This window comes from Tachypleus tridentatus, chromosome 8, assembly GCF_004210375.1.
Source record: "Tachypleus tridentatus isolate NWPU-2018 chromosome 8, ASM421037v1, whole genome shotgun sequence".
NCBI classification, from domain to species: domain Eukaryota; kingdom Metazoa; phylum Arthropoda; class Merostomata; order Xiphosura; family Limulidae; genus Tachypleus; species Tachypleus tridentatus.
This window is the reverse complement of record NC_134832.1, coordinates 108,524,676-108,542,997: the sequence shown is the minus strand read 5'-3', so window position 1 is coordinate 108,542,997 and position 18,322 is coordinate 108,524,676.

Sequence of the window (18,322 nt, the reverse complement as noted above, 5' to 3'; positions counted from 1 at the left end):
GGGGGGATATTCAGGATCATGGTATGAATTGCATAAATTATTTGTGTTCAGAGGCAAACAATAAATAGTAGCACCAGTTCTATAAGAAATATAAGTACTTGTTCATAAGAAGGGACCGTACAGAATACCACATGTTCACTAAGAATATATGGAAGAAGATTCAAAAACATTCGGTAAAACAAAAAAGTAAAGAAGTTTCAAAAATAGAATTACTTGCTCTAAAGATGACTTACTGTTAGTTGTCAACTTTTGTGATGAAAGACCAGTAGTAACAACTTAATATTTGTTACTTTGTGTAGCACTCTGATATTTGAAACATGTATATTGAGTTTTTAATTGAACGTTATTAGTATTTGTTGTTTCAGGACGTAATGACGATAACTGAAAATTAAGTCGAAAGTGTTAAAAGCAGTCCTACATGACTGAAGATTCCAGGAATGATAGAAACATAACTAATGTCACTGATTAACCAATTTTTTTGTTGGAGTTCATTGTTTAACTCGTTTTAATATAGTTCCACCTGAGAAGAGCTGCACTGTAAAAACATGTTTGTTAAAGCTATTTACTTTAAAACCGATTTTCCTCATCCTTTTTTTCTATATCGACGAAATTGATAAGAGCGCTTAGCCCAACTATATGGTTATGACAAGATTTAACTCTCTTGTATGAATGTGCAGCTAATTCCAGTTCGCTTAACAATTCGATTGTGTTCCGTCTTGATGCCATTCTATGTCAGAAGCGAGAACAATATTGAGGCTTGTTTTTAATAACCAGGTCAGTGACTTGTGTGCTGGACAGACTTGGATGGATATAAACAAATGTAAGAACTTATTCTAGATTCACAGATCTGAAGCTTATAATTTCAGGTCAATGTGATCATGACCTACTTTTCTCTGTATTCAGGATAATAAACTAGGTTACACGTGTTAATAAAAACTAACGTAACCAAATACGGTGGATTAAAAATTTGAGAGCACTAAAGATGAATTTTTGATAGAATAAAATTCGTTTCATAAAAAATGTTTAAAAGAACTAATATACACTACAATTGCAGTAACATACAACGTACACTATGCAGTTTAAAACTAATAGTTAATGAAAGAAACTATTACATGTAACGAATGCACAACGTTTCAACAAGCTTATGTCATTATTAAGTATCAAACTTTGTATAGTTTTCACTTGCAACACTTTTTTCGTTGCTCATTCAAGTCGTCTTGAAAGTTTATCATTAAGTTGCCTAAAAATGGATTCCTAATTATTAAACTTACGTCGTTTCATTCCTACCCCATAAATTCTCCAAGTCTTTTCAGTTCTATCATACTCGTTTAAACGCGAGTTACCCTGTGGTAGTACTCTAGATTTTGACATTAGCAAGTTGAACTTAATTCCGTACAACACTGCAAAATATCCCACGCACTCTAAACTATGGGTATGTTCTAAGAGTGACAGTCCCTCCCTTTGTGTGAATGGTTGGTAGAAGTGTACCTTCCCACTTATCAGCAGCTTAAAATTAAAGATAGTGATTGATACCTTTAATAGTTTTGCACAAAATATACAGACATAAATTGAGAATACTTTACATCAAATTTACAGTATACGTCAACAAACTAAAAAAACGTTATGTATGCTTAAAGGCAGACACAAGTTTAAAATTTTAATAAAAAATACTAAAATAGTATAACTACGACGTCAAATTGGCATCATAATAGGTGCATTTTTTGTGAAATATAAGGTGGCAAATGCTACTGTGTCCACTTCCTGCCGATTACCATGAAACCATTTATTCACAGATTTTCTTTTACTTTTGCTAACTAAATTGTTTTACAAGGTCAAGTGACTGTGAGCTCCTGTTTAAGCTCATTGCATATTATATTAAATAACTTTGTATTGTAAATACAATTTAGAGAACACTCCCAAAGACAAAACTACTTATTGAAAGTAAGCAGCTATAAAAGATAGTTTCATTTTAGGCTTAACTCAATAACTATGTCACAAAATAATGTCTATATGGAAACTTCTATAACAAAAGTTTGTCGCCAAGTCCTTCATCTTGTACGAACAAAGTTATTTTATCGCAAAAATACCGTTTAGTGGGCTTTGTATTACGTGTTGCTCTCTTTGGAATAAGTTATTTAAAATTGCTGTACGTATCAAATTGTATTTTATTTTAAACTTGTGTGCTTTTTTATAAAATATTGTATGCTATCCGTAATATTCATTTATGTAAATCAGCTTTGATAGAAACGATATAAAAATTATTTACAATGTATAACTCGTTCAACAAACATTTACGAGCTGTTGTGACAAATATACATGGATAAATTGTTGTTTCTAAATCATTGGTACTTTTCGTAAACGTTTTACTTGTATTTCTTTTCTTAACTCATAAGACATTTATCGGTATTATAGTGAAAATGAAAAAAAAACAAAAAAACTATAATTTCATGTTATTTCAAAAATGCAAATTCATTATTTTCTCGGCCCGGCATGGCCAGGTGGATAAGGCACTCGACTCGTAATCTGAGGGTCGCGGGTTCGAATCCCTGCTGCATCAAACATGCTCGAAAGGGCCGTCGGAGCGTTATAATGTGTCACTCAATCCCACTATTCGTTGGTAAAAGAGTAGCCCAAGAGTTGGCGGTGGGTGGTGATGACTTCCCTCTCGTCTTACACTACTAAATTAGGGACGGCCAGCGCAGATAGCCCTCATATAGCTTTGCGCGAAATTCAAAACAAACCATTATTTGTTTACAGACTTTAAAATGTATTCTAAACGAGAATTAGGAATACCTGCTAATAATTAATGCTTCTAGTAATTATACAATAGAAACTGGATTTCGACGCTCGCGGAAGGGGCAGCACAAACAACCCATTGTGTATCTGTACGCCTAACAAACAAGCAACATTTATTACTTTTCAAAAACGTCCTGGCATCACTTAGTAGTTAGGTAGCAAATTCGAATCGTCGTCACCGAACATGTTCGTTCTTTCAGTCAGGGCGGTCAATCCTATTATTTGTTGGGAAAAAGTAGTCCACGATTTGACGCTGGACTGTGTTAGATAGCTGTCTTTCCTCTCGCCTATCACTGCTAAATTAGGGACGGCAAACGCAGATAATTCGGGTGTAGTTTTGCTCGAAATTCACAAACAAGCAAAGAGGAATTTGGAAATTATTACATTAGGTGTTAAAATACGACACTTATACTACGTATATTGGAAATCATTTATCTAATATACAACAATAAAAATACATTGATACTTACAAATGCGTTTTGAATTCCACTACTTTAATTTTAGTATTGTAGAGGTCGTATCATTGCTTAAAAGGCATTAGAGTTGGTTTGTTTGTTTTTGAATTTTGCGCAAAGCTGCACAAAGACTATCTGCGCTAGCCGCCCCTGATTTAGCAGTATAAGACTAGAGGGAAGGCAGCTAGTCATCAGCACCCACAGCCAAAGCTTAGGACACTCTTTTACCAACGAATAGTGGGATTGACTTGCACGTTGTAACGCTCCCATGACTGAAAGGGCGAGCATGTTTGATGTGATGGGGATTCGAACCCGCCACCCTCAGATTACGAGTCGAGCGCCTTAACGAACTGGCCATGCCGGGCCTACATTATAGTTGGACGCTAGAGACTGACAGGAAAACTTGCTTGACATTTTGGATATTGGGTTTATGTTTCTGAAATGATCAAAAGAATTGTTTTATTTAAAATTAATTTCGAGTGAATTAAACATTAAGTTCTTGTTTATTGCTCAAGCAGTGTATTTAATATTCATGAAAGTTTAAATTATGTTATAAAAATGCTTACAAATATAGTGATGCTATAGTCTGTAGTTCAAAAACATACATTAAGGACATGAATGTATAAGAATAGTTACACCACACAGTCCCTCGGTAATCTCGTCCCATTATGTGTATTTCCAAGATGTAGATGTCTGCAGACTTACACCATAAGAAACCGGGTTTCGATACCCGTGGTAGAAAGAATACAGATAGCCCTTTGTGTAGCTTTGTGCTTAAGGAAAAACAACAATCAAGCTGTAGAAACGGAACAGCCTAGCTTTTGCCTCTAATTTCAAAATGGTTGTTACAAATTACTTTAAATTTATCGAACTGTTTTACAAATAACAAATGTGCAAAAACATTAAAATTATATATCCAAGAAATCTTTGATTAAACATTTTATCCAATTAATTTTAAAATATGCAACTTATGCCTGAATTTATTCAAGAATCCTTAGCATTTTAAATGTACTACTTTCAGGTTTTGCTATCACTTTGAAACGTGCTTTTATAAAGAATGAATAGGAGTTAAAAGTTCCTTTTTTCTTCATTAAATAGCCGTAAACTTCCGTACATGACTACACATATAAACCTATTCAGACTTTGGAGTTCTCACTAAGCACAGACAGAACTTTCGAAAGAGTTTGGCGAGAAGAATACGTGTCGCAAAATGAGAAAGTAAAGTAGGCCAAAGTTCTAAACCATTCGCGATTCGGGTCATTTTGTGCGTCCCGAGAACTTTTCTGGGAACACTGAGACAAATTACCAAAACCGGGACTTCTGGTAACCCTAATTCAGTACAAAATTAGCAGGATTTAATTTTCAAACTTTTGTTTATTTCGTATACGATTAGCATGGTACCTTTAAGAAAAGTAAGTAATAATACTTAGACTTTCAACCTCGAGATTAATTAATGCCAACATACTATTTTGGGACGACATGGGATTTATTGATCATCTCGACTGTCTCATCCAACTAAACTATCAAGTAAATAAAATCAAATAAATAATATTCAATTCAGTCCTTATCATATATATATTTATCAAGCCTTTTCTTAAATTTACTCTCTCGATAACATCTGAGGGCAAACACATTCCAATAGCAACTCCCTCTGTTAAAAAAACCAAAACTTACATGGAATTATTTTGGTCAATAGATCAGAATCATTTTTCTACGTCCAAGAAATTTTTGATTTAATCAAAAGTGAGTTGTGGAATTATGTTTGGTTGTTTTTTATTCAACAAATACTCCCCAAAACAGCCCCTTCTCTTAACTTACACTTTACCTATGTATAAAATTCATTTATTCCTGCAAGGTATGTTACTTCATTAATATACTCTTCAAAAAAAGAAACGCAAAAGGCAAAATTTGAGACATATTGTAAACAAGTTTATTCCGGGTAGTTCTGTATGACATGTGTGAAACTTTGCACATTCACTGCTGAACATCCAAAGTCTGCAACTGCGAAGTCCACGCTCACCAGTTGACGTTTAACGTCACTCAACGTCAATAACGAGCATGCCCCCCATGAGCATCAATAACTGCTTGGCATCTCCTACCCATGGAAGCGATGAGATGACGAATCGCATCCTGTGGAATAGCTGTCCACTCAGCTTGCAAAGCTGCTGCAAGCTGAGGTAGAGTCTGCAGTTGAGGTTGTCGCCGTCGCAGACGTCGGTCCAACTCGTCCCAAAGATGTTCGATGGGGTTTAAATCTGGTGATCTGGAGGGCCAGAGAAGAACGTTGATGTTGTGGTGTCTCAAGAAGACAGTGGTGAGTCGGGCTGTGTGAGAACGGGCGTTGTCATGTTGGAAAACGTCGTTGACGTTCACCATGATGGGTTGCACATGGGGCCTAAGAATCTCGTCGACGGTTGCGTACGGTCTGATCGGAAATCCTACGCAGCCATGGAATGGTTGAGACAGTAGACGTCGCAGTAGTGGTCCTATTCGAAGGTGACGTAACCGGATGTAGCGATCTTGTGCGGGCGTGGTCACACGAGGTCTGCCAGATCGTGGACGGTCACAAGTTAATCCATGTTGTTGGTGACGATTCCATAGCCTTGTGATGGTGCTTGGGTGGACATTCACAGCTCTGGCAACATCTGATCGAGATTCGCCTGCTTCCAAGCGACCAATGGCGTTGTTGCGTTGTGCTTCAGTCAGTCTTGGCGTAACTGTATTGCGTGTCGGTGGCTTAACACTGAGCTATGGAAACAGAGAACCCGTCACTTTTATAGGGATTTTGCACATGTTGCACTTGCAGAACATGCAGATCTCTCAAACAAATTTATTGGACACGAATGCGTTTTGGCGAAAAATCCGATGTTTTCCTCCGTTTTCAAAGTGCACAACTTTTATTGTCATTTTGGTCTGACAATCAGTGTCTTAACACGTGTAACATCACATACTCTGAGCTTGTAACGTTATTACACATATTTCTCTTTAAAATAACAAAAATATCCCTTTTGCGTTTCTTTTTTTGAAGAGTATATATATATATATATTTATTATAATAAGTAATTTCCATTAAATGTCGTACTTTAGAAAGGAGTGGTAAATAGATCCTTGTTTTTGTACTTTCAATATAATGTGTGCTTTTACTAAATTGAGTTTATTGATGTACTTAGGTGAAATTTAAGAAAACTGAGTTTAACTTATTTGACTAACAAGAGATGCTTCAAAAACTAAACTTAAATCACACCTTTGATATATTATGAAAATCTTTAAGTATTCATGAATCTTAATAGCCAAACAAGGACAAGCATAAAACTGTTAGGATAATAAAATAGAATGTAGAAGTATTTTTATATATTTACAAAAACTGTGTTTTACATTAAAATTTAGCATTGCATTTGTAATAATAATAAAATTTACATAAATTGCAAATTTACAATAAAAAGATTATTTTGATGGTAGTTTTCCTTTGGTTGTTAGAATATTTAACCCCACTTTAAACATATGTAATCGCTGTTCCATTGTTACTCAATATTTGTATAATACTCAAAGCTTGTTTATTTATCTGTGTCGGTTTTTGCGCATACCTTACGATTTTGCCTTGAAATCTTTATTGTTTTTCTCTTTTTTTGAATAGGCAATTACCGATATTTATGTTGGTGATTGACATTCTTTAAAGAAAAATATTTTTATACAAAACCGGCCTGGCATGGCCAGGTGGGTTAAGGCACTCCACTCGTAATCCGAGGGTCGCGGGTTCAAATCCCCGTCACACCGAACATGCTCGCCCTTTCAGCCGTGGAGGCGTTATGATGTTATGGTCAATCCCATTATTCGTTGGTAAAAGAGTATCCCAAGAGTTGGCGGTGGGTGGTGATGATTAGCTGCCTTCCCTCTAGTCTTACACTGCTAAATTAGGGACGGCTCGCGTCGATAGCCTTTGAGCAGCTTTGCGCGAAATTCAAAATAACAAAGTTATTTATACAAAACCGTTATTTAAGGTAAGTTGATGATAACGTTTGTATTTGTAGCAACATGTATAGTAATATCTAAATAAGCGATACCCCGGTGGAACATTGGGTAAATCATCAGAATTATAACAATAAAATCAAGGATTCAATTTCACTCGGTGGACACAGCAGATAGCCGATGTGGCTTTGCTATAAGAAAAAACGCACACTAAATACGGCATTATAATAACTTTGGTATTTATATCTAACTCGAATGCAGTTTCGAATGTTTATCCTTTCAGCCATGATGGCGATATAATGACTGTTCATCCCAATAAAAAAAAAGTAAGCCAAAGAGTTGGCGGTAGTGGTGATGACTATCTGCCTTCTCTCCAGTTTTTCACTGCTAACTTAGGGACGGCTAGCGCAGTAGCTCTGTGCGAAATTCATACCAAACTAAAAAACCAAACAATTGTGGTGACAATTAAAATGTTTGAAATGCAAAATACTATACAAGCATGAGCATTAATGTTCGTGCACATATAGAGCATTTAGAACAGAATGTCAATGTATATACTGAATTAAATTACTGGTCAGCTAAGTTACCATTAAAATCTGAATTCCCAAGAAACATAAAATTAAATGGCAACAAACAATTATATATAACTTTAAGTTTATTTCAATCATTTATTTCAAGTTGAAAATTCATGTACGAAAACCAAAACGTGCAATTGGACAAATATTCTTCTGTCGAAGAAAAAGGATAATTTACATACAATATTCTCCTCCATCATGGACGGACTGTAAGGGAAAAGAATGTCTGATCCTTAAGTTATTAAAATATTGACCAGAATGGATAAAAATGTAGTTTTATATCTTCGAGCTAGACGGTTATGGTAAATGAAATTACATAAAACAATAATGTCATCATCATATTACAATAAGTATGGAATCGTTTCAAGCTTTCAAAAAAAACAAGGTTACGATAATAAGTTTTTGAGACGAAATATAGTTATGAACATATTGAAGAGTGTATAACTGGCAAGTCTAAGGAACCTTTTAGTGTTCACAGAACTAAAGCGAAAGCTCCCCACAAGATGTCCATTCCGAACACATCGAAACATCTTGGTGACAAGAAATAACGGCCAGAAGCGCAAGAGAGAGAAAGAACCAACCGAGCCGATATTGGTACTTTATCATGTGTAAAACTCAATCAAGAAATTAACTAGGCATGATTGAGATACAGTCAAATTAAAACCAAAAGGAAAAAGACTGGAGTAGGTTTTAAGGACAAATCCTATGCATCATATGAAAGATATTTAACAAATGAATTAATTGTTGTTGAAGAAAGATATGTAATAAAAGCAAGATTTATTGTTACAGAACTCAAAATTTTTACTGAATTTTATTTATTTCAAAATAGATTATAAATGTACTCGATTTAAATGTTATTTAAGACTTATACAATTATGTAATTATTTTTAAATTTTGTAATGAGTAAATGTAATATATTTTGTGCCCGGTATAGCCGAGCGCGTTAGGCGTGCGACTCGTAATCCAAAGGTCGCGGGTTCGCATCCCAGTCGCGCTAAACATGCTCGCCCTTTCAGCCGTGGGGGCGTTATAATGTTACGCTCAATCCTACTATTCGTTGGTACAAGAGTTGGCGGTGGGTGGTGATGACTAGCTACCTTCCCTCTAGTCTTACATTGCAAAATTAGGGACGGCTCAGGTTTCTCCTCCTGGTTGTGGGTTGTGCAGTAGGCTAACAATCTGCTCAGTTAAAAAACCAGCCTGTTAATGAATCTGCAAGCGATTGCGGCCCTGTGTTCCTTCATGGAATCGAGTGGCATAATAATAATATATTTTAGTGTTCAAGATTGTTTCTTTTTAACAAAGAAGGGCTGAAAAAGCATATTTATATTGCTAAAGTTGTTCTCTATTGTATTTTTTTCTGCATATTCACTTTACTTTAAAACGTTATTTGGGGGTTCATGCAGTCTTGCAAATGTATTGTTGGACCTGTGATAAGCCTTTCCGATCGGGCAAATGCCTATAAATAATTACATAAATTTAACCAATGTGGCTTTGCTATAAAAACAAACACACACACATAAATGTAACACAGTTTATTCTTCAGGAGTGCAATGTTCTCATGATTAGTGGCCTCTCTGTCTCTGCCTATTGTATGGCCAAGAATCTCCATTTCTGTGCACATAAATGCATACTTTCCCTGCTTAATTTCTAATCTTCAATCCTTTATGGTCTCGAATACTAATTTTTAATCCTCAGAGGTTGTCTGAAGCACACAACTAAAGGGTAATATGCCATCCACATAGAGATATTCCTCCAACTGCATTTTTGTAAGTACAAGCTCCATCAGCTCTTAAAAGTTGCAGGAGAAAAAAATTGACTGAATGGCTTGATACTAAATCAACATATGGAATTTGTAACACCACTCATCAACATATATATTACAGCCATAGAGTTGTTTCTCTCCCAAGAGTTCTGTGGCATTAAGTATTGAACCATCTGTAGTATAGGATTGTACTGTTTCCCTTCCTTTTTAGTTTAGGTTAAGTTCACTAAAATTTTCTTCTTTTTTACAATAAATTCCCAAGGCTGGCACATAGCTTTGCTGAAACAAGTATTTAATTTTAACTTTTTTTGCGAGGCTAATTAGGCCAAGTAGAGGTTAAGCAAAAAAACTAACCCTTGAAAACAGCAAACACTACTTTTGATCGATTCATGGCACAGAGAGTAACATGGAGTTACACTTAAGGTTAATTTCACATTTGGCTTACTCAAGATTTATTGTGGACTGAATTATTCGAAAATTAAATACACGATATAAGTAGTTAAAAATACCTATGGAATACACAAAATAAATCTTTGAGCACAATATCTAACAGTGCTGCAGAGAAAATATGAAGCAAATACTGTCTATAAATATTCACAGTCTAATAATAACCTTTCTCTATGAGTCATCGATAAGTTTACGGACTTACAAAGCTAAAATCCGAAGCTTAATTCCATGCGATAAAATTTGTTTGTTTGTTTTTTAATTTCTCACAAAGCTACTCGAGGGCTATCTGTGCTAGCCGTCCCTAATTTTGCAGTGTAAGACTAGAGGGAAGGCAGCTAGTCATCACCACCCACCGCCAACTCTTTCACCAACGAATAGTGAGACTAACCGTCACATTATAACGCTCCCATGGCTGAAAGGGCGAGCATGTTTGGCGCGACGGGGATGCGAACCCGCGACCCTCGGATTACGAGTCGCACGCCTTAACGCGCTTGGCCATGCGATAAAAAGCTAAACAACAATGTCTGAGCAATTATATAGGATTTAAGCACGAAAATAAAAAACACACAAGAAACACGTTGCATACGATTACACATAAGAACAACAAAACATAGTAATTGCGTGCAAGTAATAATTTGTTTTTTGTAGCGCAAAAATACAACTGAGCCCCAGATTTCGCATTCAAGTCCTCAATCTTTCTACTGTGCCAATGGAGGGCGTCACAATTAATAAAATAATTAGTTAAATAAAACAATACAACAGCAAATTCTAATTACAATGCAAGGATATAAATAAATTCTAGCTCAAATGTTACAATTAGATAAAAAACTCGGGGTAATATGCGCTTGCATGTTGCACTGAAAGAAAAGAGGCTTGGTTTGATCAATTATAAATGTGTTGTATTACACCAAGGATAATGCACGGCTTCATACAGCAAGGATCACATCTGCAAAGATTGAATAGCTAGACTGGGAAAGACTTCCACATTCTCCTTATTCTCCAGACGGTGCCCCTTCTGATTATCATCTATTTCGAAGTTTACAGAACTATCCTGATGGAAAAGAACTTGAAACACACGAAGATGTCAGAACTACCCTCTCTACATTCTTTTCCTCCAAACTTCAATAATTTTATAAAAGTGACATTCAGTAGCTTGTGAATCACTGGCAGGAAGTGATTAATAATAATCGAACATACATTATTGATTAGATAACATTAAAAGCGTTTTGAAATATTTTCTCTTTTTCTGAACCTAAAATCGGACATTACTTAAAGGATGATCTGGTAGCTTGTGCTGTTCCAACTAACTTGTGTATTGTAACTAATGTGATTTGATATATTTTTACCTTTCCAAAATATGCATATAAGCATAATAATATAACCTATACACACATATTCGGGTTTCAAAAGGATTTAGGCATACTGAGAGAACTGTTTAATTTCTGCAGTAAGTTTAGACTTACTGTTCATTATAATACCACATATGGTCATATGTACTACCAACAAAAAATAGAGCAAACAGTTCAACATCCCACATAAAAGAATAAAAGCATTAAATATATATTAATGTTCCGTACTCTTTCTTGCGGAACTTACATATAGTCTGTGATGCAATCATGGAAAATGTGGATACGTCTTTACACTAGTGTTTCTATCATTACCTGTTGTTCTCGTTTCTCTCTTCACCTTCATTTCCTCATCTTTACATGTACATGAAGGGCTTACATATATATATCCACAACTGTATGTTCTCTGTCATAACTTAATTAAACAACTATTGGAGAGCTTCAGTTAGATTGCCGCTGTCATTTCATCAACACATTATAATTCAAAGTTCATAACACAAGGTATAAAGTGCCTTAAGTCTTCTTGTCCAAACGGTCATCTTAACTCACTATTCTATGTCAGTTACAACCATGAGAATTTCGAAGTCAATGCCTTCATTGAAGCTATACATCCAATCAGGTGGTTAATTGCTCATGTATTTAATCCTCTCTTTTCATTAACAGCAGAGGAAGGTTTGGTATCATTTCCTCTTCCTCTGTTAGACTGCACTTGGATTTGAAGGAGCTCTTAACATTACTTAAAATTTAATTTCGTTTACTCTTTGCCTCTTTATGTAACCAATGACTCACAAGCTTATAAGTGACTTACAGTCACAGCTTCTTAACATGTTTTCATGTACCACAAGACTATTGGATTAAGTAATTTGATAAAGTGGTATATTATAGCGTCACAAAATATCCAGCACAATTAAATTTCAGGGCCACTTACTACAAATAAATACCAGTACGATATCTAGTTAATCCTCTCACAATTATACTTTTTCACTATCTTATTGTATGCTCTTTATATGTCTTGATTGTCTTTTCCACTTATTAAAGTGTGGACTCGTATAGTAGCTAATATGAATCTCATCCATTTCACGTGATCGGAAATTCCACATATAAAAAATTTTGGGACCATAACTTGTATTACAAACGTTTATATATTCATAAAATACAAGTGATGGTTATTTGTCATTAAAGTCTACAAAACCAACTAAACTAAACCATCAAAATAAAGTTCCTCTTCGATTGCTCCTTTGTAAGTTTTCACTGCAGCGTTATTTCCCAGATTTAAACGAGCTATAAATGGAAAAAAGAACTATACCCTAAAAGTAGAACAATTTGAATACCTATATTTACTGCTTATCAGTTGACATTGTACAGCACACAATCCACTTATTTAGAATAATATATTGAAATATCTAATACATATATACAAATGTTAGTTATTACAGTTGTATCCAGAGGTCTAATGTTTTTTTTTTTTTTTGATAAAGTACACACAGGCTGATTCAGTTATACAGAACACAGTTTGACAGAGAGGCTGATTCAGTTATATAGAACACAGTTTGACAGAGATAAATTATTCTTCCAACTCTCTTATCACTATATAGTTTGTAATAATTTTACTTTAAAATCACCACTATAGCTTTTGGTCACTATAATTGCATTTAGAATACTAAATAATTGTCTCTTTTTCATCAAGGTACTCACAGATAGGCTCAGTTACTTTAAACCACAATTTGATAAAACAAATTATCATTTTATACTCTGTTATTACAATACAAGCTGTGTTAATTTCACTTTAAAAATTCCCATTATACACTCTTTATCGCTAAACACACAATCACACAGTCTATATCTCTCGAATACAGTTTCCAAAACATATTTTTAACCTGACAAAGATCTAGAACATTCCAAACACTACTAAATATTATGATGCATTAATACTCAATTAAAATAATGTGAAAACTAAGAAAGTTCTTAGCTCTTAGGAGTCCTCCCACAATCAACTCGTGAGCCCAATATTTTATTGGTAATATGATCTCTTTAAATTCTCTCGTAAAATTGTCTTGATAGATCCAGTACAGTACTCTGTTCCTATCCTATATTCCGTAAGTTCCTTTTGTCTTATGCACGAATTTCTCCTAAGATACTGTCCCAAATTTTTTACAATTTTGCGCTTCCTTCAATTTCCGTAGACACAGACCTACATATGAGATGTCACCTTTCAAGACATACAGAGACTTAACACTCCTACGAAAAGACGTTTCTAGTCCTGATTTCTCCAAGCCCGTTCCCCTGGCTGTGGTTTCGCTAGATAGTAGATAGGGACAGTGGGAATCTCGTTAATCCATTCATTAATGGATTTAAATGGCAATTTCATTTAACTACAAAATTATTAGCCTAATATTAATAACCTTTCAAGTTGCTCTGGGGCCTATTAGGCCCCACTTTTCGTAGGAGTGTTAATGTCTTCAAAGTCGTAGATGGGTGTCTTCATACACATGGTCGAAGTTTTCCCACATAATGTCTACCTTTATTCTTGATATGAGAAACTTTCTAATTATCCTAACAATTAGCGCATCCAGATGTACCTTGCTCATCAGATACCGGATTTGTTCTCAACGCCTTGTTGCTGCACCTAGTGTTTATGTTTTGTTATGATAAAGTCAGATTGGGCAATATGTTGTGCCTACAAAGGGAAATTAAGTCCCTGATTGTACCATTACAATTTCTAATACTTATTATTGTCCCACTGGAGAACTGCACTCAGTATTAATTAACTACTAAATTCAAATTTCCGGTTACTTGAAATAGTAATACGTTAATATACATAATATAATAAATCGAAGACTCGTCCGAAATAAATAGTAATACGCAACACAAGAAACAGTGATGTTCCTTGGCCAGTGAAGTTACAGAAAATCTAAACCACATATTTAAGATTTTTTAGCTAAGATATATTTTGAATGCATACTATGCGTTTACCAATAGTAAAAATGTTCTTCATACCTCTGTGTATCACTAATAATCTTATTTGCCATTTAAAGATAGATAATATGTTCTTTTTGGAATGTAAAACTAAAATCTCTTGTCTCCTAGTGGATAAGTGGTAAGTTTCTGAGCTTACAGAGCTAAAATCCAAGATTCGATTTCCTGCGAAGAACAGAGCACAGATAGATTTAGAATTGAAATTTGACATGAATATTGGAAATTACTCTCAATTGGAACTTATGACCTTACGATCATGTGAATTTTGTCATCAGAACTTCAGACAGTAAAAGTGACAAAAGAATGTTTCAGCAGACTTCACGGTCATAATACAATAATTTCAGTTTTTTTCTTAATAAAAATATTCTTCAATTTCCTTTCACAGTTTTGCAAGGTTGTGATTTTTGCTACCCTAACCTAAAGACTACATGTACCGTTGTAGAACGAAACGTGTTGACACTGATTTTACAGGTAGCTCATACTTTAGTTTATTACAGTAATTACTTTGTGTTGTTTTACTGTAAATACGGCCTTTGTACATTCCTGTAATGCCTAAATCAAAGGTTATTCTAAGTTTTGCATATTATTTGCAGACATAGGTGGAAAATATCTTGCTTAAACGTTACGGATATTGTTATAAATTTTAACCTTCTTTAAAATGTATATATCAGGTTACATTTACACAAAATATTTAATAAACGAACCCCGGTAACTCTTCGAATTTACAACGTTTAAATCAGGAGTTCGATTTTCCTCGGTGGACACAGCGAATAGCCCGATATGGCCTTGCTATAAGAAAAACACATACATTTAATAAGTACATACAATATATTGTTTGAAGAACAAAGAAAACTTGTTACACAGATCATTAACTTATCCTACACGTTTTTGAATTGGGAGGGTTTGCTTCCTAAGTTATTTTTCACTTACATTAAGTTGTCTTTGCAAAGTATCATGTGCATAGCGTAGCAATAGTAACACTAACATTGACGTTTCCGAATAAACCACAGATCAAAGATAAACTGTGAAAATTATACAAATGCAGGGATAACAACATTAATTTTTAATTAACCTCACTCCTGGTATAGATCGTAAGAACGTATTTGAACTGACTTATTCATATTTCAAAATTGTTATTTTAAAGGCTAAGTATTGTGTATGCTACTTTATGTTAATCAGAAGTATTCACAACAACTAGAGGCTATATGCCATCAACAATTATTCTAAGATAAAAGTTACCTTTAAACTTTTATCTTACATGTCTTGTTATAATTCACAATCACTTCAGAGGAATAATAAATCATATCCAAGTTTGTAATTTCTATCTGTTTAGGTGAAACAGAACACTTTGCACTTGTAATTTTACAAATTCTGCAAGAAATCTGTAACAATCACATTTTCACCAATATAACATGTTAACATCCTGTTTTAATTCTGATAACTGGAGTTGTTCTTTTATATATATAAATTCACACAAGCATAGAAATTTCCTTAACATGAAATTCTAGAGTTCCAAAGAAAGTTAAAGTTCATGAAAATTTTGTAGTTGAAGACATAATTCTAGTTAAAAACGTTTTGAGTAACTGAATATCAATAATATTGGAATGTTAAACTCTTAATGCAAATGTTATTTCTTTTCATTCTGGTTTTATATACTAGAGTACATAGAATAACATAGTAAGATCAATAGGTAAACTCATTCAAAGATACTCGTGTGAAAACAAACGTTTAGGATAAATTTCCTAAATATCTTCCTAAAAATATTCAGATGTTAAATTTTCCATTTCCAATAACTATGTCATTTTCAAGAGGAAAGGAGCACTGACCATGAAAAGTTGCACTCATGTGTGCCAACTTTAGCAGAACCTTTGCAAATTTATAAGTTTTGGCAAATACATTTTTTTTTATATTTGTGTGTGTGTGTATAAAGGACCTATTCACAAGAAATAATCATACTATGTTAAAATGTAAATGTATTCAAGCTACTTCTCCAACCACATTTAAAGTTAAGGAAAGAATTACACAACCTCCAGTACATATTGTCCTGCCAGAAGCATCCAGCTACCTCTTAAATATGTGACACAACACATTCTCAGGCTATTATAATGAGATTTATTGAATATTAATGCAGGACGCAACAGAGAGGTTGCTTAGTGCTGTTGAGGTGTGTGTAAAAAATGCAAAACATCATAAAAGAGGTGCACTTCACTTTAAGAGACCATGGTAGGGGAACTTAATAGCACATGTAGAAAAAAACATATTACACAAAAGTGTTGTCAAAGTGTTGTTGTTGACAACAATTCAGTTGTTATAATTGTGAAAAAATGCCAGAAACCTTCTTTGAAACAAACTCACAATGACTTTATTGTATCCGACATTACCATTTTTCTCATAAGAAACAAAATGTTCATTATTAGCAGAATATTCATTCACTGTATTTGAAGATAACTGGGTGCTCTTTCATCAAATTTTATATTATATATCATTATAGATAGATAGCAATGTCAGAACACAACTTGTTTTCTTGTTTAAGCAAAATGCAAGTTTTTATATCTTTTTTGTTCTTTAAGACTTATTTCATACATTCTTATATTTGAATGCTATAAAACAAAATACAGTTACTGTGGCACACACAAGTAAAGTACTTCAGCTACTAAATATAATACATAATTTGGCAAATGAACCATTATTACGAATATTAAGCAATGTCAGTAAGTTATTATAAGTTAAATTGACTTGAACTTCTAGAATGAAACATATTGAATAATGAATGAAAATGTTAACTATCCAATATTTATTATAAAATAACAAGACAGTCTATCATCGTAATACAATGAATGTTTGATGAGCTTCAGTAAAGTGTTCAACTGTTTTTGAGTGTTTCACCTTTCATAATGCTTTAATATATTATTTTTCTGTATGATTTGTACATTTGCTGTATAATCAATTCCTATTTACCTAGTTCTACATACAGCTGATAGTTTACATTTAGTTTCAATAACTCTCCTTGTAAAATGATGTAAGAATTATATGTTTATTTTGCTGTAATGTTTGAATTTACATACACAATTTATATTACTCTAGTATATTTGGATTAGTAATATCTAACATAGTGATTTTATATTACTTAGTTATTCATCATTAGGTAATAGCTACTTGAGAACTGATCTAAAACATTAATCTAATATTAACATCATTACCAGTCAGAAAACTTATTACTATAGTATGAAGAAACATACAATTTAATCACACTGTATGTAGCTGTAGAGGCATTTTCAACTAAATGTTTGTACCAAGGTTTATAAATCTCAAAACAGTCTTTTCACAAATCGTATCTATTGTAATCATCACTTTCATAGAAAACATATTTCATATCTAATACTTATAAAAATATAACAATTCTAAAATTAAGATTTGCTTTATATTCTTGATATGTTGTATCATTGAAAGAGACTTTCAACTTTTACTGATGAATTAAAACTGCATATTTCAAACTGGGAGCCCCAATCTAAAAGGAAGACACAGGTCTATTGTAAGAGTTATGAAATAATAATAAAAAAAAACCATTAAGAGTGCAGATATTTAAGGGCATGTACAGTAATTTATTATCACTTTGTGTGTGTGTAGTGGTGGTTTTCACAGCCTATAAACATTCAGAAGGGCTCATCAAAATAAGTTTGAAAATTTCTGAATTAAACTATAAAATAGTTTATGAAATTTCAGATAGATGAAAATACATGGTACAACATTAACAAACTGGAAATAATAATTGCACATTTAAACTATAAGATAACAAATTTTACTTTTATTTTGCTATGATGTTGTTTACTATTCATTTATTATTCTTTCTATTTTTTAGTTCAACTATGAATTTTAATCATATTAAAATACTAACTCACCTTATATCTAGAACACTTTATTTTTAATATGTACATATTAAGAAACTGAAGAAAGTGGTAGTGTACAGACAAATTAATGTTCTGAAGTATTATGTAG